General features: G+C 40.7%; 1 protein-coding gene and 1 pseudogene across 3 annotated transcripts in view; one reads left to right on the forward strand and one right to left on the reverse strand.

The window, feature by feature from the left end:
- The window catches only part of GAREM1 (GRB2 associated regulator of MAPK1 subtype 1), a 246,699-nt gene that overhangs the window by 24,311 nt on the left and 209,674 nt on the right, over window positions 1-12,714 (forward strand). The window lies entirely within an intron of this gene.
- LOC138843999 (olfactory receptor 10J1-like) overlaps window positions 1-12,714 on the reverse strand; it is a 49,265-nt pseudogene that overhangs the window by 10,960 nt on the left and 25,591 nt on the right. The window contains exon 2 of the transcript XR_016214595.1: window positions 12,390-12,595. The product of XR_016214595.1 is annotated as an olfactory receptor 10J1-like (transcript). The remainder of the gene's footprint in view (window positions 1-12,389; window positions 12,596-12,714) is intronic.

Genomic DNA, 12,714 nt, shown 5'->3' on the forward strand with positions numbered 1-12,714 from the left:
CTGTGGGTAAAAGATAGAAAATCAGGAGACAGTTTTATGCATGACAACTTACGTAAAAAGGTGTGGAAGAATACAGAGGGCCGGGATATGATGGAAGGAAAGACGGCTGAAGCGAGTCTGAAAGGATTTCCTAGTGAGTTAGAACACAGGTGTTAGGGGAAGTCTAAGCAAAAGAAATAGGAAATGCACAGTTAAATTTGAAAGAAATATTTCTTAGGTTGCAGTTTCATATTTTGATAGCTGAAACACTTTATGCTACAAAGTTAACAATGGGTTATGTACATCTTACAGCAGGCATTACCTGATCAGTTACAAGCCAACACAAAACTAGAAAAGTGTCACGAGCCCTGCTTGTGCTGAATATCATGGTATCACTTAGAAAGAAATGGTATCTTCCTGTAAGTAGTTGTCGTGCCATACAGAATTTTTTAAGGTTGGTTTATTTATTTGACAGGCAGAGGGGCTAGCACTATGGCATAGCAGGTAAAGCTGCTGCCTGCAGTTCTAGCAGGCCATGTGGGCACTGGTTCAAGTCCCGGCTGCTCCACTTCCAGTTCAGCTTCCTGCTAATTCACCTGGGAAAGCAGTAGAAGATGTCCCAAGTCCTGGGTCCCTGCACCCACGTGGGAGACCGGAAGAAGTTCCTGGTTCCTGGCTTCAGTTCGGAGCAGCTCTGACCGTTGTGGCCAATTGGGGAGTAAACCAGCAGATGGAAGACCTCTCTCTTTCTCTCTCTCTGCCTCTCCTTCTCTCTCTCTCTCTCTCTCTTTTTTTTTTTTTTTTTTTTGGACAGGCAGAGTGGACAGAGACAGAGAGGAAGGTCTTCCTTTGCCGTTGGTTCACCCTCCAATGGCCGCCTCGGCTGGCGCGCTGCAGCCGGCGCGCCGCGCTGATCCAATGGCAGGAGCCAGGTCCTTCTCCTGGTCTCCTATGGGGTGCAGGGCCCAATTACTTGGGCCATCCTCCACTGCACTCCCGGGCCACAGCAGAGAGCTGGCCTGGAAGAGGGGCAACCGGGACAGAATCCAGCGCCCCGACCGGGACTAGAACCCGGAGTGCCGGCACCGCAGGTGGAGGATTAGCCTATTGAGCCGTGGCACTGGCCTCCTTCTCTCTCTCTCTAATTCTGACTTTTCAAATAAATAAATAAATCTTAAAACAACAACAACAACAACAACAAAAAACAAAGGCAGAGCTACAGAGAGAGAGGAAAAGAGGGAGAGACAGAGATTGTCCATCCTCTGGTTCACTCTATAAAAGGCTACAATGGCCAGAGCTATGCCCATCTGAAGCCAAGAGCTTCTTCCAGGGCTCCCACATGGGCGCAGCGACCCAAGCACGTGGGCCATCTGCTGCTCTCCAAATTGCATTAGCAGGGAGCTGGATCAGAAGTAGAATAGCCAGGACATGAACTGGTACCCATATAGGCAGCTGGCACCTCAGGTGGTGGCTTTATCTGCTACCACATTACCCACCCCATACAATTTTTTTAAATGTTAACAAAAATAAAAATTGTTGAAATATATTATCAGAGGGAATAAAAGTAAATTATTGAATATGTGTAAAAGTCATCTGTCTGGTACAGCTTGGTCTACTTCTTCCACACGTGCTGCGTCATCAGCTTTGGGGGCAGCACTTCTTCAGTTACAGCAGCGTTAGTATCATCAGTAGTTTGCTCCTGTAGATCCTGTTAGCAGGTGTCTGAAGATCTTCCAGACTGAAGCCAAAGAAGGGAATGCAATTTCATAAAGCAAGATAATCAGATCCTTCACAGCCTCTGCCTTTTGTCTTAAGGTCTCAATAATGGGATGGTCAGGCTGTATCTCCAGGAGTTTCTTTGCTGCTATGTAACTCATCATTGAGTTGTCTCATAAGGCCTGAGCTTTCATGATCCTTTCCAAGTTGTATGCGCATGTCACAATACAGCATTGGACATGTCACCAATCTGTTTTTTCTTTTCTTTTCTTTTCTTTTCTTTTCTTTTCTTTTCTTTTCTTTTCTTTTCTTTTCTTTTCTTTTCTTTTCTTTTCTTTTCTTTTTCCTTCCTTCCTTCCTTCCTTCCTTCCTTCCTTCCTTCCTTCCTTCCGACAGGCAGAGTGGACAGTGAGAGAGAGAGAGAGAGCGCGGTCTTCCTTTTGCCGTTGGTTCACCCTCCAATGGCCGCCATGGCCGGCGTGCTGCGCTGATCCAATGGCAGGAGCCAGGTACTTCTCCTGGTCTCCCATGGGATGCAGGGCCCAAGGACTTGGGCCATCCTCCACTGCACTCCCTGGCCGCAACAGAGAGCTGGCCTGGAAGAGGGGCAACCGGGACAGAATCCTGTGCCCCGACCGGGACTAGAACCCGGTGTGCCGGTGCCACAAGGCGGAGGATTAGCCTAGTGAGCTGCGGCGCCGGCCTACCAATCTGTTTTATTTATTGAGTACAAATTTCATAAGTACAACTTTAGGAATATAGTGATCAGGCTTAAATCTTTTTTTAAAAAAAGTAGGACAGCACGCCTATCTCAGTGTCAAAACCCAGACTGTTGAGGGAGGCGTTTGCTACAAGTCAAGTCCCTGATTGGAACCCCAGTGTTCCAGTATCTGAACGCCTCATTCAAGTCTCACTTCCTCTGTTTCCAGTTGAGCTTCTTGCTAATGCAAATCATAGGAGACCACAGATGATGGTTCAAGTACTTGGGAGACTTGGATTGAGTTCTGGGCTCTTGGTTTCTGCCTTGCTTATTCCTGGCTCTTGCAGGCTTTTGGGAAGTGAGCCAGTGATCTCTCTTCTGTCTGCCTCTCTGCCTTTCAAATAAAGAAAAAATAAAGAAAAAATTTAAAAGCCTCCCAGACTGTCTGCAGAAGTAAAGGACAAGTGTGTACAAGAACTCATATTCTCTGAAATTGGGTCTAGTTTACACAACTACATGACTACTAGTGTTAAACCTCAGTCCTAGGTTTCATGAGGAACTTTATTAGGTTGGAGTTTGTTGATTTAAAAGTTTCATCCTATTTTTAGATTTTTCTTTCTAAACTGAGAACAGGGATCCTGTCTTCTATTGTACATTTCACAGGGTCTAATATGGCATCCTGCCAGTTGGATCACAAATGTTGTCTCTACCATGAGATTTTTGGGATGTTCCAGTTTCTCCCTAAATTATTAAGGTACTTGAAAATATTTGTGGGAAGTGGAGTTAAAAGACATTTATTCTGTTACAAAATTTTTTTCAAATGCAGGCATACAAAGGATCTTCAGTATGGTCATGAAAAATACCCATTATGAAAAGACTATGTTTAAAAATGTTTTTTACACTGAAATAAACAACATTTCATTCTGTTTCTCCACAAACTTTATGAAGCACTCTCATACTTGCACTCCAGAGCACACACACAGGTGCATACGCACAATCTTTCACCTTCTCACTTTCAGCAGGTTGTGGGCAAAGAAACAGATGATAATTCTAGCAGCCATGCCTTTCTTATTTTGTTCAAGGAATTTAGAGTTGTTTCTACAGCTCTGACTCCTCAAACTATCTTAAGTCTAGAAGAAACCCAGTAATGAGAATATGTCTTACTTTAACACTTACTGAATTATATTTACATATATTAGCCTGATGGGAAGAAGTTGAAAAAATTCCAAAGCTGGGTAAAGCCAATTCAGCATTAAAATTTTGCTGGCAGATCATTGAAATTGGGCCATACTGTTTAATCAAAAGCTCTTTCATTTTTCTAGATGTCTGGTAAGAATATATTCAAAATGGAAATTAGCATGATTCTAAGGTGTACATTTTAGTATATCTCTGAGGTCAGGATGTGTCTAATAATTAATGGCATGGCATGGTTTAATCAGAGGTGTTTATTCTGTCTTGATTTTGTAAAATATTAGGGACCTTAGAAGTGATGATTTTTTTTGAAAACGATTTATTTATTTATTTATTTATTTGAAAGAGTGCTGGACTGGAAGAGGAGCAACCAGGACAAAGAGGTAGAGAGAGAGGAAAGACAAGGTCTTCATCTGCTGGTTTACTTCCCAGACAGCCAGGCTGTACCCAGGAGCGTCTTCCAGATCTGCTTGGTGCAGGAGCTCAAATACTTAGGTCATCTGCTGCTGCTTTCCCAGGTGCATTAGCAGTAAGTGGATCAAAGAGGAGCATCTGGGGCTTGAACTGGCACCCGCCTGGGATGTGGAAGCTGATGGCAGAGGCTTAAAATTCTGCACCACAGCACCAACCCCAAGTGATGGCATCTTAAATTCCATGAATTATAGTAGTTCCACAGAATATCATTGAGTCACATTATTCCATGTGCAAAGCAAACATGTGAAACAAGGACTTCAGTGAATGTCTCAGTACAGGGTGGGAGATAAACTGTGTGTCAAAGAGTATTCCCCGAAACATCTGTCTCTAGTGGAGAAGATGTCAGGGTTACTCATTTACCAACTGATGAGGTGAGGTTCCCTGTTGTATACAGCCATGATATCATGTTCCCACATAGTGCATTTTACAGCTTTGAAAAATAACCTGATTTCTGTATCTGCCAGTAGACTGTGTCCTCTGTGAATCTGGTAGTTGTGTCTGGTGTTCCTCCTCGTGTCCCCAACTCCCAACACAGTTTCCAAACTATTACTTTGGCAACATGTAGGTATTCAATAAAGCGTTCTTTAAGAACATTTCTTTTTGTGTATGTGTGTGTGGGGGGCATATATACAACACACACACACACACGTGATAGTAGGGTAGTAGGTTGAATGGTGGCTTCCTGAAAGATATGGCCATGTCCAGATTTCTGAAATTTGTGAATGTTGCTTTATTTGGAAAAGATCTTTGCTGATGTAATTAACAATCTTCAGATGAGGTCATCCTAAATTACCTGGGCTCTAAAACCATGGCATATATCCTTATAAGAGAAAGAGGGAGATTAGAGATAGAAAAGGAGGAGACGGAGTGACCATAGAGGCAGAAATTGGAGTGGTGCAGCTTCAAGCCACTGGAGCCATTAGAAACCAGAGGAGGCAGGGAAAAGAGTCTGTCGTAGAGCTTTTAAAGGAACACTGGCCTGGCCAGCACCTTGACTTTGGACCTTTGGCCTCCAGAACTTTGAGAGAATAAATTTCTATTGTCTTAAGCAACGCAGTTTGTGATAATTTATTACAGCAGCCACAGGAAATTATTGCATGTACATACACAAGCACACATGTGTAAACACACATGTATTGAAGTTTTACTAGCCTATTTTTAAGTTAACTGCCAGATTTTTTTTTTAAATAAAAGTTATAAGTATAAAATCTCCTTTGGATTTTAAAAATAAGTTTTCTCTAACATCTTTCTGTAGGCTAATGGAAGGGTGAGAGTATGGGATGTGATTTTCACCATGCTATTCATTTAAAAACTGTGGATCCATATGTCTGTCTTCCAAGTGCTTGGGACTCAAAGATGATCAAATGTAGTCTGATCCTCAGGGACTTCATTGGCCTAGTGGGTGAGTAGATTCTTAGACAATTAAGTGTTTTCCTGTGCTAAACATGGAAATGCTTCATGCCAAAGACCAGATATTGCCAAGAGCTCTTAGGGTAGGTTTCACAGAAAGCATTAATTGACGACTGAGCTAGTCATTGAAGAATGAGTATCATTTTGCCAAGTTTAGAAGTGGGAGAAAGGTCTTACCATGAGAGATTTGGAGCATCTTGAATGGAGCTATGTTAAGAGTGTAAAAGGAGATGAGGCCCAAAAGGCAAGTTTGAAGCAGATTTTGAAGAGCTGAAATATGTTGAAGTTTGACCTTGATCTTGTGGCCTTTTTCCTGTAGCTTAACTGGTAACTCTTAACCTTTATTCTCCTTACAGGACTCAGATAACAGTTGATATTAGAGTATTTTGCAACAGAAGCTGCTGGGGGTCCCAAATTTTAATGAACTCCAACATAAAAATTAGTAAATAACAAGTTCCAGTAATGTGTATTCTGCTAATAGAGAAGTTACTGTGCCAGTAGGTTCTTGGAATGTGTGTATTTCCCTGCCCAGCTAATGAGAAACTCCACCCCTTTTTGTTTCTCTCAAGAGAGTAGGTTGGGATATGACTTTGAGTTAACTGTTCATAAAGAAACTTGAGTCCATACCAATGTTTTAGAACAAATTATGTCACAAACTGGAGTTTTTTCCTGAATATGAGTTTTGGGCAACACATTCTACAACTAGCTATGTCACAGCATCATAGGGAAAGTCAGTGTGCAGACAGGTGGCTCATCCTTGTGCCCACAGGGCCTGGCATGGAGACTGTGTGCAGTATCGCTCCTCACATGTTTATGTATGTGAACAGTGGGGAAATATTCAAGGACTTTAAAAATGGGAAAGGCTCCAGTTTTTTTTTTTTTTTTTTTTAACAAGGACTGTTCTGGTTTCATTTTTTTAAATTTTTGACTGGTAGAATTATAGACAGTGATAGAGACAGAGAGAAAAGTCTTCCTTCCGTTGGTTCACTCCCCAAATGGCCGCTACGGCTGGCCCGAAGCCAGGAGGCAGGTGTTTCTTCCTGGTCACCCATGTGGGTACAGGAGCCCAAGCACTTGGGCCATCCTCCACTGCCCTCCCGGGCCACAGTAGAGAACTGGACTGGAAGAGGAGCAACCGGGACTAGAACCCGGTGCCCATATGGGATGCTGGCACCGCAGGCGGAGGATTAGCCAAGTGAGCCACAGTGCTGGCTCCTGGTTTCATTTTGGAAGATCATTTAGAGCAGGAAAGGTTTGGAATTAAGAAGACAATATTTGAAAGATACAGGTTTGTAATCAAGGAAAAAGATGCCCTCCAACCAGAAGGACAAAGTGAATGGGAAATATTTGGAGGTGAGATTGCCAGCACTACTAGTTTGACATACGGGAAGCGAGGTAGAGGAAGAAGCTTCAAGCAGCCCTGAGGTTGCATGGCTTGGTGTCTTAGCAGAGGTGAGAACACAGATGGAGAAGCAGATTGCGCGTGGGTGTATTGGGATAGCCCAGGTTATGCAGTGGTAACAACTCCAAAATATCAGTGGTTTTAAAACAGCAAAGGTGCATTGCTTGCTTGTGCTGCATGTTTATCAGGAGTTGGCTGGAGACTGGGAAAGGGTTCTGCCCTATATCCAGTCTCATGGTTGTTGAGAGAGAATCTGGCTAATCATGCACTGGCCACTTAAAGCATCTGCCCAGGAGCCTGTACTTCATATCCACTTGCACATCATCATTAGTGGTGAGTCCCATGGCCACATCTGCTTTCAGTAGGGTGGAGTTGTTCCATCTTCCTGTAGGCCAGGAGTATGACTCCAATTACTGTTATACTGGGAGATTTGGGAAGGAAGCATGACCATTTATATTTACGTTGAGATAGTTGAGGGAAATTCAGTCTAGGAGTTAGAAATCTAGGCTTGCACTTTGAGGCAGAGAGTCAGTGCTAGAGAAATAGCCTACGGAGATTTCAATGTAGCAGTCATAAATCATGCCTCAGGCATGAATAACATTGAGCAGGAGGGAATAGAGCCAGTGCTACTGATGCTAAAAGATCAAGGTTAATAAGTTTGTGGTTAAAAGTGTTTCAACCCCTAAAATATTTTTTAAACCAGCTCATTTAAACTTTCAAGTAATTTTACCTGAAATTTGGCATAGGGGTTGAATTAATCTCTTAACTAGGATTTAGCTTTGTTAAGACACCAAAATTGCTGACTTGCATTTAGTAATTTAAAAGGTGCCCTTAGATTTTGCAGTTAGGATTTCATCCAGTTTTCTGACAGCAGGAAATAAAAAGTATTGCAAAGAATAGCCATTGTAGTTTGAACAGAAGATCATTTATAAGTTGATTGATACTGATGGCTGAGTACTCTGTAAATTAGAATACCTTTAACATTTTTCTAATGGGCTGTGCCTCTGACAGCAAGATGTTGGCTTAACCTAGCTGTAATGATATTTTTCTGTAGCTCCAAATTCTGGCAAAGGGAGGTAGTTACTAGCACTTTCTCCTGCTGGCTGTGTTCATATATCAGACCTGCTATTTCTATTGTCCATTCTTTAAAGGTTCTTACGCTTTTTCCTACCTGACCTCCATAACGCTTTACCCCTAAATTACTCACTCTATAAACTTTGTATGTAGACACGTGATTTTCCAAACTCTTCTCTTTTAGATGATGTATTTAACAGGAAAATGAAAACAAACCTGGCTTAATACATGTCACTGTTATATCTTTGAAGGAAACTTTGATGAATTACTCTAGTAGTCATTGTGACATGATAATTCTGGTCTTCATAGTCAAAGTGAGCAAGTGTTCATTGAACTTCCACAAGGGGTAATCAACAAGTTCACAGAAAATGTATATTCTGAAAAAACTATGCTTGGATCCCAAAAACCTTTTGCACCAAATTAAATTTCTAATTCCATTTTTTATTAATCTTTAAAAAAAATCCCTTCATACTTTTTTGATAACACTACCTGTGAATGTGTAAAACCATTTTTTTAAGGGAGCTGTAGCTACCTTCTTGACACAGTCAGGTGAAACTATTAAAATTAACTGTTTTATATTTCCCAAATAAGCAAAGCCATTGATGTTTACTCATGAGTGATTATTAATGTTTATTGAGGACTCATTTTGGTGCTTGCTGTTGTACAACACTCTGTATCTCTTATCTCTTACTTCTCTCAGTAGCCCTTTGGTACAAGGAATCATCTGCTCAAGATCACATGGTTGGAAACTGGAGAAGCTAGTAGCTGAGATGCTTCTAGAGCCTGTTCCTTTTGACCCTAGCTTGCCTCTCCCGATTCTTGGGCCAACACGGAGTTTTTCCTAAGTCATATTATACATTTCAAAATTAGTCTTTTTTTAGTTTTTCCTAATTCATATTATACATTTCAAAATTACAGTCTTTTTTTTCAATCATCTTTATTAAAAATTGAGCCACTACAGGCAAAGGTACCAAGGACAGCCGCTAATTGAAGTGAAGAGAGTCACAAGATGCTCTCAATACTATTAATAGAGGTTGGGAATGAAACTGGACATTGAGGATTCCTAACTGGAGATTTTTTATTTACATGTTCATTGTCTCCCAGCAAGAAACACTTAGGGTGGAAAGTGATATATAACAGCAAAATAAAGAACTGTTTTCATTCCATCTTGGCATTTAAAATCCTTATTCCCAGATTGTCCTCAATGGTACATAAATACATATGAGATTTTATACACAAATCCATATATATGGTGAGACCTTCGCTTCTTGGGCTGGGGCTTGAAGAAACTCCAGGCTTCTTTCCAGAGAGCCTGTGCTCCTAGTGTCATGTGCTACGTAGCCAATACCTGTAGTCACATCATTTCGCTTAACTGAGGAGTAGCATGTTTTATGTTATAGTGAATTAGGAAATGCTATGGAAACCAGGCAGAAATAGACTAGTGGTATCAAAAGGTGCATGTAAGAACACAAGAGACCAAACACATAGGCTCCCATATAGAGAGATAAACCCCTCCCCATCAGTACATATCTGTACCAGTCAATATTTTGACATGGTTTATCGATTGCAGCTTTGGCAGCAATTCTTGCTTAACTTCTTGGAGAGCTGATGAAAGACAAATGGACGTAGGTATAAGCAGTTTTTTTTTTTTTTTTTCTGTAGTTTCTAAGTGTTCATGGACACTGCCAGAAGCCAAGGATGCAGACCTTGGGCTACAGTGTTCTGACATCACATGGTATTTGAGTGCTGCCTGGAGAGTACAGCTGCTGATGTTATTAAGAATGGAGAGGCACACCTATTTAATTTATTTAAAAATCTTCAGTGTACTAGATAGCATTCAACAGGTGGTGATTTTATCCGTGAGGCAGTGGGAGAGGTGATAGTACTCAGGGTTGGGAACTGATAAGAGATTTCTCAAAAATGGAAATGCATGGAATTCACACAAGTCTGATTTTGCTTTGCTTACATTCTTTCCCATAAAATAGCAAAGAACTTAACCCTACTTCATTTAGCCAACTCAGAGGCTTGCAACTGTGGCCGATGGTTCTAATTGGGTCTGCTACCTGTTGCAGAAAATGAAGTTTTGTTAGAATGAAGCACACTGATTTGTTCACACTGTGGCTGCTTTTGCCCTGTAGTAGCTGAAGTGAATAGATGTGACAGAGGTCATGTAGCCCACAATCCTAAAATCTTCAGTATTGGGCATCTGACAAAGTTAATCAGCTCTTGTCCTAAGCCATCTGTTCTTACCCAGTTATCTTTGAGGCTAGGATTGTTCACTTATGTGGATAAAAGTATAAAGATTATGCAAAACTGATGTGCATGTGATTGATCTCATGTACACTCCTTTAACAGTGGATTAATAAATGATAGATATTTGAAAATGGGCCAAAAGAGACCAAAAATAAACTCCATCACTGGGTAGGTTGAGTGATGACTTTTGATGTGGGCATTCCCCATTGGAGTGTGAGTTTGAGTCTTAACTACTCCAGTCTCCATCCAGATCCTTGTTAATGTGCCTGGGAGAGCAGCAGAAATGCTGAGTGCTTGAGTTTCTGTTACCCACATCTGGGAGATGTGGATGGAGTTTCTGGCTCCTGGGTTTAACCTGGCCCAGTTCTAGCCATTGCAGCCATCTGGGGAGTGGATCAACGGATGCAAGATCTCTGTGTCTATCATTCTGCCTTCAAATAAATAAATCTTTAAAAAAGAAATACAGAGCAGTAATCTCCCTTATCCATGGTTTCACTTTCTGTAGTTTTAGTTACTTGTGGTCATCTGCAGGTACAAAAATATTAAATGGAAAATTCAAGAAATAAATAGTTCCTAGGTATTAAGTCACTGTAGTTCTGGGTAGCATGATGAAACCATGCCATCTATCTTGCTCCATCCTTCCCAGGATATGAATCGTCCCTTTGTCCAGTGTATCTGCGTTGTATATGTATCCGACTATGAGGGACTTAGTAGGTATCTAGGTTATCAGATTGGCTGCCAAGGTATCAGTGTTTTTATTCAGGTAACTTTTGCATAGTAGCCTAAAGCTATGTGCCCAGTGTCCACATCATTCATTTCACTGCATCTCACCATGTAGGCATTGTATCATATCACATCGCAAGAAGAAGGGCAAGTATAGCGCACTAAGATATTTTCAGAGGTGGGGATAGTTTCCAACCTCTGAGCTGGGTAAATGAGTTAGGATAAATTCATCACATTCATATAACTTTTATTAGAATACATTGTTACAGTTCTATTTTGTTATTCTCTATCAGTTTTGTCATAAAAATAAATATATATGTACAGGAAAAGTCATGATGTACAGTTACTGTTTGCCATTTCAGCCCTCCACTGGGGATCTGGGAACCTATACCTCACAGATAAAGGAGAGCTGCTGTGTGGCAATTTTGTTTTATCATTTGACCATATTATCTGTTTACACAATGGCAAATGTTTGTCCTAGGCTAGGTTCTCTAGTGCCCTCCCAGTATACTTAGCCAATTCAGGCTAAATTGTTGAAACAGTACATGCCATAGAATCAGGAAAGCAAAACCACCTCAGTAATATCCTAGAGTGAATTTCAACGACGTAGCTTCTAAGTTGTGTGGTTTCTTGGTTCATCCATAACACAATCCTTTATTAATGTGATTATCTATAAGAATAATAATAATGTTTGAAGATGCCTGTGATGTGTAAGGCAAATGGAAGGAACAAAGAAATACAAGCCTCTAGTCTCCTATGATTTAACAATTCTGTACTTTACCTTTGAGTGCTAGAGTTATATCATTTTTTAAAACAACTCTTCCAGTAGATTTGGAAGATTTAAAGAGAACTACATCTGTACCATTCTTGACAAGTAATTATTACTTATTGCTTTCCTGTAAAACAAATATGTTCCAATTTTCTGGGCTTCACCCAGAAAATTAATAAAAAGAAACATTGATAAAAGAAAAATAGGCATTAATATGTATGTATTTTCTCTTTCAAAAGGCTTACATTTCCGTAGAGCCAGGAAATTTGTTTATAATGTGGAATGAAAGTATGTGTATCAGTAGGACTTCCACTTAGAAGTTTACTTCATGAATTATTTTCTTTAATAAGTCTTTAAATGCGTAAAAGTAAAATTGGAAATAGAGAATTTAGTTTAATATTTTGGTATATAGATAAGTTAACTCATTTCGTAGTATAAAGCTGTATATTAAATTTCAACCAGAAAAGTCTTACATTTGATAGTAAATATTTTACTTTGGCTTAAAGATGGCAGCACGGTTTGTGCGTTAAATGTGAATGACCTGTCAGAAGCCCACTCCCAGCTTCCTGCTGAATGTGGATCAGCTGATGGCAGTTGCTGTGAGACACTGCTGTTGTGCTGCTTGCCACAGGAACAGCATCTATAGTTTTAAAGGCAGCAGAGTTGCATATCATTAGTGTTCTCCATGTATACTGTACAATCAGGGCCATTGATGGCTTCTGGCAGTTGAGCCTGCTGGGATGATATATACAGTAAACGGCGCTTAATAAGATACTGCTGCCCAGAGACTGTTTGGAGGTTGTGCCTGGTTACGTTCACGAGCGTTGGATTATTCTGTTTCTGTTCTGCACAGAGAGTGTCATCATCCCAGTGTCTTGAAAATTTAACTCCCACGTTTACATACCTATAATAATTACAGGAATTGCAAGGGATTAATAAAAAAGGTGTCAGTGGAAGCAATAATCATCAGCTTAGGAAACCTTGTCTGAATCATACTGATGAGCCCACACTCTTAGCCAAGTA

Source organism: Oryctolagus cuniculus, chromosome 10 (genome assembly GCF_051225735.1).
Source record: "Oryctolagus cuniculus isolate XC-2025 breed Fujian yellow rabbit chromosome 10, ASM5122573v1, whole genome shotgun sequence".
Classification (NCBI taxonomy): domain Eukaryota; kingdom Metazoa; phylum Chordata; class Mammalia; order Lagomorpha; family Leporidae; genus Oryctolagus; species Oryctolagus cuniculus.